This window comes from Phycodurus eques, chromosome 22, assembly GCF_024500275.1.
Source record: "Phycodurus eques isolate BA_2022a chromosome 22, UOR_Pequ_1.1, whole genome shotgun sequence".
NCBI lineage: Eukaryota > Metazoa > Chordata > Actinopteri > Syngnathiformes > Syngnathidae > Phycodurus > Phycodurus eques.
Window position 1 is genome coordinate 8,377,017 of NC_084546.1, and position 8,900 is coordinate 8,385,916.

Below are 8,900 nucleotides of genomic sequence, written 5' to 3' on the forward strand. Positions count from 1 at the left end.
CTCTGCTGAGCAATAGCTCACCATACAGCATTCCATGTATGGTGAGTTATGGTTATCGTTGTCTGCAGGTTGACGTGTACCTGCCCCGATACTTGTCACTATATATTTGTCCAATGTAATGTGTTTGTGCTCTAAAGTGTCCTATAAAAACAGGGTCACAAATGAGATCACAGTGGTGGGGTCACTGCTACAGCTCAATGAGAAAGGCCACACCGACCGAGAGCAGGATTTCACCTTTTGGTTTTGTTCCAACGTTGCCGCAGTTCAGTTTGAACTGGCTGTGGATTACGAGCGGTTTTCCGCTATTGGCAGGGCTCTAGTGGATTACTGTAAAATTTGATGGAATTCATCTTAGTTTGAATTATTTTTTTTTGTTTACATCTTGATCTTGACCTTGATATAAGCACCCCCCTCCCCCGTCCCCAAGTGTATTAATTAAGACAAATAATCCCATTCGCAGCTCCAGTGAGCACCTCAGTAAAATTGCCATGAAAGACATTTGCGCAGCCTTTACTCTCCATTTCCGAGCTGAATTCTGAAATGTAATTGGGGATAATGAGCTGTAATCTATTTAAAGCCTGAGTGCACTTATTTAAAAAAAAAAAAAAAAAAAAAAAAAAACATGTATTACATCCGCAGTGCTTGCAAAGTGCCCTGACAGGTGCTGCGCAGTTTTGAAAGTCTGCAACAAAGGATTTAGTGTGATTCAGCAAAAAAAAAAAAAAAAGACGATTATAAATCAGAGAAGGTGCTGGGATTAAGGGTGACGACTGAGGCCTTTTGTTAACAGACATGCAATTGTAAAACAGTCCAGTGCTCTGACACGGTTCATCGTTTATATTTTTATTCCATTTTTTTGTGGAACCTATCCTTACGACAATGACCTCACATGTAGGAAAGGCGAGCCACCGTCGCCCATCCGCTTTTCAGCCATGTATTGAACACCGGGAGAAGAGTAAAACATAAACCCAACAAGCACACTCGAGCAGGAGCTGCCGTTGCCCACAGCTCACGCCCACACGCTCACGCAAAGGCGTTGACATTACATCGCACCCTACGAGCCCCCGCCTCATAAAAGCAAATATCTTGCACAAAGAGTATTTTCTAACTTGTTATGCTTGTATTTTGTGTGTTCAAATACGTTTACAAGTAATGGCCTATCACCTATGATAAAACTGCATCAACTGCTTTCCCTTGCGTCTGTTCAATTGGTGCTGGCCTCTCCCAAGGTTTAAACGCAATGTTATGCAGGATGAGCAGATGCATCCAAAACCCACACATTCGAGCTGAGTTCAATCAAAACATTTTTTTTATGTGCTTGCTGGCTTCCCAAAAATTCTGAGAGCGGGTTTATTTTTTATTTTTTTGTAATTCCACTGACACTTCCAGTACTATCGTTTCAAACTTCAGTTTGCATTTCAAGTGATCTCCCAAATTTTCTGACCTCTGTTTTACTCCTTTTCCCTACGTTTCGTATGTACGCTCATTCTTCTGGCGTTTTACTCTTTCACCGTTTCCGGATTGCCCCGTGACACTTCAAAGAGCGACAGGGTGCACGTTTCTGCAGGAACCTGTGGAAATGTGGTGATAACGCAGACAGTTGGGAAGATTTCAAGCTTCTTCATGAAGACTCTGGCCACTGTCTCATACAAAACACAGTATGATGTGCATTTTCAGGACTGCCAACATGACCACCATATTCCTTGATTCAACACGCACTGGCAAATTAAAAATCCGTTTAGCTACACAGGGAAAATTCAACCACAAACTTGGCAGCACCTGTACAAGAGAATGATTCTTACATATCTTAATTTTGGTGTATTCTGTGTCAGTTTAGGAAAAGTCAATACATTCCAGTGAAACAATGAGTATTTTTTTTATTGCTGTCAAATGTCAAAATTGGTCAAACTTGACCCGACAGTTTGAAGAGAAAAAAATGTAATAAGAGAAATGTGTTCAAAGCATGTGGGAGGTGTATCACTAACTTTTTTTATTTCATTTTTTCTTTTTTTTTTAAATACGGTCTCTCTATAGTGTAGCTTTTCACCTATAGCGGGTGGGTCTGGAACTCATCCCCCACGATGAACAGGGCTCGACTCTACTCCTCTTATGCGCTCACGTGTTCATACTGTACACGCCCCTCTTGCAGTGCTGCACGGTTGTTCGCGCAACGCAACAATGTGCGACGACCTTAATGTTGACGACAAGGACACCGGGCAATGGATTACTTGTCAATTTGACTGCATGACAGAATCACAGATTTGGGAGATGAATTACCCCGCAAAGCGAGCAAGACAAGCGGGGTGCGTGTTCATTTAAACCCGATTTATGTATTTAACGGCGCGGCGTACGTGACAGAGCGCCGGCCTGAAAACGCAGACTCGTTGGCACACTTCTGACTGACGGCAAAATAAGGAACACTTGAGCGCTCGGTTTGATGATAAACGCTTTGGTTTTCGTTCAAATTGATTCACCCCATCAGCAACCCGAGACAGCTTCTCGGAAAAGCGCGTGGCGTTGAGATTGGCGCCGACGTCGATGAGCGTCCACAGCGCTATCGTCGTCAACAACGTGGTCGCCGCTCCTGATTTAATCGCAGGTTTGTCAATGTGTTCCGCACCGTTGGAAGCTTTGTAGACCGCGATCATTGCGTCGCAGGCGGGCCGCGCAACTCCAGCTCGATATGTCAACGGACAGGAAGTAACCGAGTGCAAATACTTTTTCCCTGTACTTAAAGTTTCCAATTATCTGCACTGTACTTATTTATTTTACCGACAACTTCACTTTTCCTTCCTCCAATTGAAACCTGATATCTGTTCAGTGGTACCTCGACATACCAGTGACTCCGCAAGTCAAGACAAGTTTTTCAAGACGAGCCATCGTACGGACAGGCGACTGACTTGAACAAGGCAAATAGTGAACGAGTCTTGCTTCGAGCTGTCTATTGCCACTCTGAGGTGAAGTTTACTGTAAAACTAAAACACACTTTGTCTTGAACCAAACAATCATTTTGTCTAAGCCAAAAAAATCTGTTTGCTCAATGCGAACGCAAAATACAAAATGCCTAACCAAACTAGTATCAACGTTTTAAAACTTTCCAACAATTTAGACTTGAACAAACAGTAGCAACACATGCAGACAGAGCATACAAGAACGCTCACGGGCGTATAGTCGTTAGCCTCTGCAAAAAAACGACTCTTACTATATTATTGCAGTTTATTCCAGTGGCGGCGGTCCTCTGTGTTTTGTCAACAAACCTAATATGCATTATATCTGTATGTAACATACCGCCCCCTAGTGGCCAAGGCACGCACACACCACAAGGTCTTATGATGCACAAACTGGTTATTTTATTTGATTACTGTACGTTTATGAAGTACAATACTACACAGTGCAATTGTTCGTATCACGTAAGTTTTTGTTGGTGTTTTGGGGGCGCTGGAACAGCTTAATGGCAGTTTTTATGATGGCTAATTTGGCCAATAATTATATGGATATGATTTGATGATTTCTTAGTCATTTCACGTTTGCAAAGCTATTGGAACACATTGTTTTGATAGCATAAAAGTCAAGCCGACGCCAGAATTACTTGGACTACAGAGTACACCTTTGAGACTTCAAAGGTGTAGTCCAGACTTCTAGGTCCCGAGGAAACATCTGCAAGCGTTTAGGCATGTCTGTCGATAAGAGACGATGTACTTATTTAGGGTTTTTGGGGAATTCCACGCATGGCTTTGCAACACGCGTTTTCCAAATGGCTCCTTATCCGTTTGATATGCTTCACTCACCTCCGCCCCGAACCCTCGTCGCGCTCGGTCCGTCGCTTCGTTCCCGGAGCGTGCGACGCCGCCTTGTTATCGGATATCCTCTTCACGCCCCGTCTTCTGGAACCTTCGTCAAGTGTGCGAGGACAAGAAAGGCACAAACAAAAAACAACATTATTAAACGCAGAAATTCTCTCCGATGCATTCGAGCATTCAGGCGCCGCGCATCACATCCATTTAGAGGCGGCAAATTGATTCAATTTGGCGTGTTTGCATCACTTAATTCGAGCGGCTGTTGGTGAGCTGTAAAACATGCATTGTCAGGGAGATGCTTTTGTTTTCCACCCCCCACTTTAATCACAGCTATGCCTTCCGATGAAATCTCATTTATTAATCTAACTTAGCAGAGGGAGGCGACAAACAAAGCTGCGGACGAGATTGTCAAGCAGCTAAAGTCACAATGAATCAGCTATGCAAATAGTTTGAGGTTGTTTCTCAGAAATGTGGAAAGTTCTATTAAATAAGCAGAAATGTGGATATGGTGATTAAGGTGGCACATCTGGACAATCCGCCTATAATGAAGACAAGTTGTGTGAGCGCATCCATTCTTTGCAGAGGCTTTTAGGCTTTTGGCATAGTAGCTGTAAGGGGGAGCCTGGGAAAGAACAATTATTCTTTATTCCCACTTTTAAGACTGCTCCTATTCTTCTGAAAAGTGTGTGTGTGGGGGGGGGCTTTGACCTGAGAGTTCATACCCATGCATCCATTACGATTAACAATGGCTTTGTTCTGGACGCGTCGTAACTGTCACTGTGCGACAGTGACCAGATGCAATACCAAGACGGCTCAGTTTAAGTTCGCCACGGTTTGTTCTACAGACTACTGACATTTACACGTGCTTTCCGTGACAGTTGCTCGAAGTCGCAATGATGTGTTTCCAAAGACTGACCATACATACTACCAGGGATATTTGAATTATTCAAGCAGCTTTCACCCAAGATTTTCAAGTTTACTGTCACCTAAAGGCCCATCGACGTAAATATATGGAGAACAAATGGTGGCTGAATTTACCTGGGTCACTTTAGCATCGGACAAATAGGCAGAGAAGTCCTCAGCTGACGTACTGTACGACTTTGAGCTCACATATGATTGTTATACAGAAAGCAACCATTCTAATGACTGCAGTCTGTGCCACATGCAGCTCATCAACACTTTTTTTGTATGGCAGTGCATTAACTATTACGTGATAATCAGCTGATAAAGTCTGAAAGGAACATTCTGGCGCATACCTGTTTGCCAGCCATACAAGATAGGGTTTGCTCTCAACACGTGTGTTCCTGTGTCCTCTATGAAGCATCAAACATCAGAATATGTATTAGTATTCACCACCTAACACAGGCGACATCTCCATCTTTTGAAGAGCTGTACGATTTCTGCTCAAGTTTCACAGCACTGATAAAAACTCCATGCTAATTTTAGCATCAACGACCCATTGAAGAGCAGATGTTGGGAGACTGCGCGAGAAGCCGTTTTACATTCAGCAGTACGACTGATGTTTCTTTGAGCGGGTTTCATACTCTCAAGTCACGTGAGGGTACCAGCGACCAAGAGTCTGTCTTTCTTCCAGTCGCGCTTGCCTCAAAACATTCTCAGCTGCATTGACCCTGCAAAAATTGCATTTTATTTGGAAGATATTTTCGCTCTGCACTCATGTTTATATAGTCAAAGCAGAGCAAAACAGGATATTGGAATTCTTATTCAAGTGTTTATAGCCCCATACACTGTAATAGAAGAGACAGGCTTCATGCGACAAATGAATTGGTATTATTAATTGGAGTTTGAATGTTTTTACTTGTCTCTTCGCGCACATGGATAGAAAAAAAATAGTGTGTTGACTGAACATGGAAGTAAAAAAAAAAAAAAAAAAAAAAGAGTCTCCCTCCCCAAAAGTCCAAGGGAGCCCAAATAAGCAGAGTCATCACAAATACAAAAGATGAAAAGAGGCCGTGTGTCAAATAATCATGTTTCCCGCTTTGGATGTCAAATGCGCAGTGTCGAAATGGATTAGGGACCCCTCGGAAGCAATTACTGCCACGAATCCCACTGTGAAAAACAAGTCAAAAGATACAAGCCCCAGGGGTCACAGATCTATCCCATCTATTGTTAAAGGCAGCTGTCAGCCAAGTATAAAAGAGATCAAAGTTTAGGAATCGGGGAAAGTCCCGTGCATTTTGTTGGGTGGAAGCAATGGTAGTGATGGGGAAAAAAGCACAAAAAGCGCAAGAGAGACTTGCCCGATTGGTTGATGTGAATATTGTGGAAAATAAAAGGGATACGTAACTTTACTGATTAACGACAGACAGCCTTTATATCAATCTCATCTGCCCAGGGCCTTCAGCATCAGCAGCGCTGGGCGATGTAACTTCATCTCAACTAGCAAGCGGCCTGTTTCTGTCACCAATCGCATTTCAAATTCACAACCGGCCAGCTAGTTTTTCTGTTGCAATCTGCACACATTATTACATTTACAATCAGCACCGACGGGGAATATGATGTTTTTTTAATTTTTGGGTGGAACCTATCCTCCGTTGTTCACTGAAAAAAAAAAAAAAAAAAATCAGCTGTTTTGTCAGCCAAAGCCATATCTAATATGACGTACTGTATATTGCTTTGGCGCCATCTTGTGGCCTCTTAGTGACGAGGCCCTATGTTAAAGTGAGGGCACGAGCTTCGTTTAGTCAGGCCTTAGCCTTGTCTAATGAAAAAAAAAGAAAAAAAAAAAAAAAAAAAAAAAAAGGGCTTCGCCCCCATTTTGTGGCATCTATAGCCAATTACAAACCTTTATGGGTGGGTGTCAATTACTCGCAGATTTTCGCGATTAGCCCCCCCTCCCCCCCACCCCCAATAGCAGAGCTTCACTGTATGTGGCACATTTTTGTGCTGTTATATTGCATTTTTGTATAGTATTGGCAGTTTCTATAACCACACACAAACAACAATTTGTGGTTGTGACCATGCACCCTTTAAAAAGGGCATTAGGTATGCAAGCTGATCCATCAAGATAAAATGCACAACAAGGCAGTTTGTCATTAGACAATGTGGATGGTCTTGCAGCGCTAATGATCGCACTGGGCGGCTTTTCGATGTCACACTGATTTCTTGGTGCCGCCCTGTGTTGGTCTCACGTGTTGGACGTTGTATCAAGGTCATTTCATATCCCCCACCACTAGTCTAAGCCAGTAAGTTCAAACCATCCCTACGCTAAAATTACACGAACATAACCAAGGAAGACATATCGCGGCGCCTCTTAATGGAGCCGTCAACAATCCCTTTCCAGGATAAAAGATGGAGTCACCAGGCAGCTTTGTGGTCCAAAGGCAGAGTGGAAGCATCATTACCATAGAAAACATTACAGCCGACGACAAACGTCCGGGCCATCGAAAATTATCATCGCGTAAATCCCGTACACCGCATAATGGGCCTGTCACTCTTGAAGCCTGAATCGAAAATAATGCCTGCGCTGATCTTTATCTTCCACAGTGCTTCTGTTGATTACCGCAAAATAGGATTCGAGCGCGTTTAGCTAATGGACACGGCTGATGCACACCAACACTGCTGCGGGTTCTATTTTCACCACCGCTGTCCGATTCCATGTGTCCCTTTCAATCTCTCGTGTCTCAGAATAAAATGGATAATTTGATGAGCAATTACAGCAACTTGGTGCTTGGTGACGAGCAGCAGAGAGAAGCCGAGCGTGGAACTGTAGCATAAAAGTCATCACCGGAGAGCACGCACGGGGCAACGGTGACACATGCTCCGAATAATAAGTCATTTGGAGCGGCTAAATAAAACGCACGCCTTAGGTAGCCAAAACTCTCCTTGAATTAGAGGTCACAAATAATGCCTTTGCCGCACACACAAAAGTCTAGACTTTTTTTGGGGGTTTTTTTTCCCAGCAGGAAGGTGGCAACAGACGAGCAGTTCCCTAACTCCCCGTCTTGTTAATGACATGATTAAGCTCTGCTAAGGTTAAACACATTGAAAGCCCTGCTTGGCTAATTGGGACAAGTGATGCTGCAGACTGGACTTCATCTCCTCCGTGACCCCCACCCAACACACAAGTGCGCCGATGCATTTAATTTGCAAGTCTTTGGTCATTTGAATTTTAAAAAGGGACTTCCTGTTGTGGCCGTTTTGCCAGAAATAAGCATTTCCGACTGTGAGTTGAACCTTTTCAACACTAGGCTATGACTATGAGCTGCTAGATGTGCCTTTTCCCAAAAATGAAAGGAAATGCGATTAACACATTCACTGCCATTGACGGCTTTAGAAGTCAAATATCCATGTTGACTGGGAAGGCTGGCAGTGAGTGAATCAAACAGTTCCAGCCCCCTAAAAACACCCAAATATTTCTTTCACACTAAGATAATAGCATTCTACACTATTGTACTGTAAAATAAACACAATACAAAAACAGTAAAAGTTTTTGACTTTTCTTTCACGGAAGTATTTTCCCATGAAGAAAAAAAAAAAATGTTTTTTACTTCCACCCTTTCAGAATGTTTGGAAATTCGGCAGTACCGTGGGAAGAAAAAAAATAATTTGGCAAAATATTTGGGGGGGGGGAAATAAAGTTAAATGCAAGCACAAATATCTGTACTTTTAGTGTGAGGTAAGCAATGTGAACTGATGGCTGCTGGTATGAATATTTTAAGACTGGCGGCCATTGAAATAGCTGCAGCTAGCAAGGCTAACGGCTATTCTCGTCCACCGCGTGCTTATTTTCATCCTCTGACCCGCGCAGATATATGAAGACTGAGTATTTTTGCTTCTCCGCAGAGCATGATAGCCCACTGACAGCAACCGACGGTCAGGTCAAAACTCCTCTGTAAATTGCCCCATTTGAAGATGAAATGCCAAAAACGTGATCAGGAAATAGTCAACTTCAAGCTTTAAACGTCAATGCAATGTAATAAAGTCCGCCATCTCACGGTGGAGTGGCTGAAATTTTTACTTGTAACACATGGCACGAGAGTACCAGTGTATAATACTAGAAATGCATGATCACAATGTATCCCACCTTGGATCCCACCTTGTCTCCTTCCATTATTTCGGATACCGTGTACCGTATGTGTG

General features: G+C 43.1%; 1 long non-coding RNA gene across 1 annotated transcript in view; it reads right to left on the bottom strand.

The window, feature by feature from the left end:
• The window catches only part of LOC133396897 (uncharacterized), a 39,792-nt gene extending 35,912 nt beyond the window's left edge, over window positions 1-3,880 (bottom strand). The window contains exon 1 of the long non-coding RNA XR_009767445.1: window positions 3,789-3,880. This is a non-coding gene — a long non-coding RNA (uncharacterized LOC133396897). The remainder of the gene's footprint in view (window positions 1-3,788) is intronic.
• Between the last annotated feature and the right edge of the window lie 5,020 nt (window positions 3,881-8,900).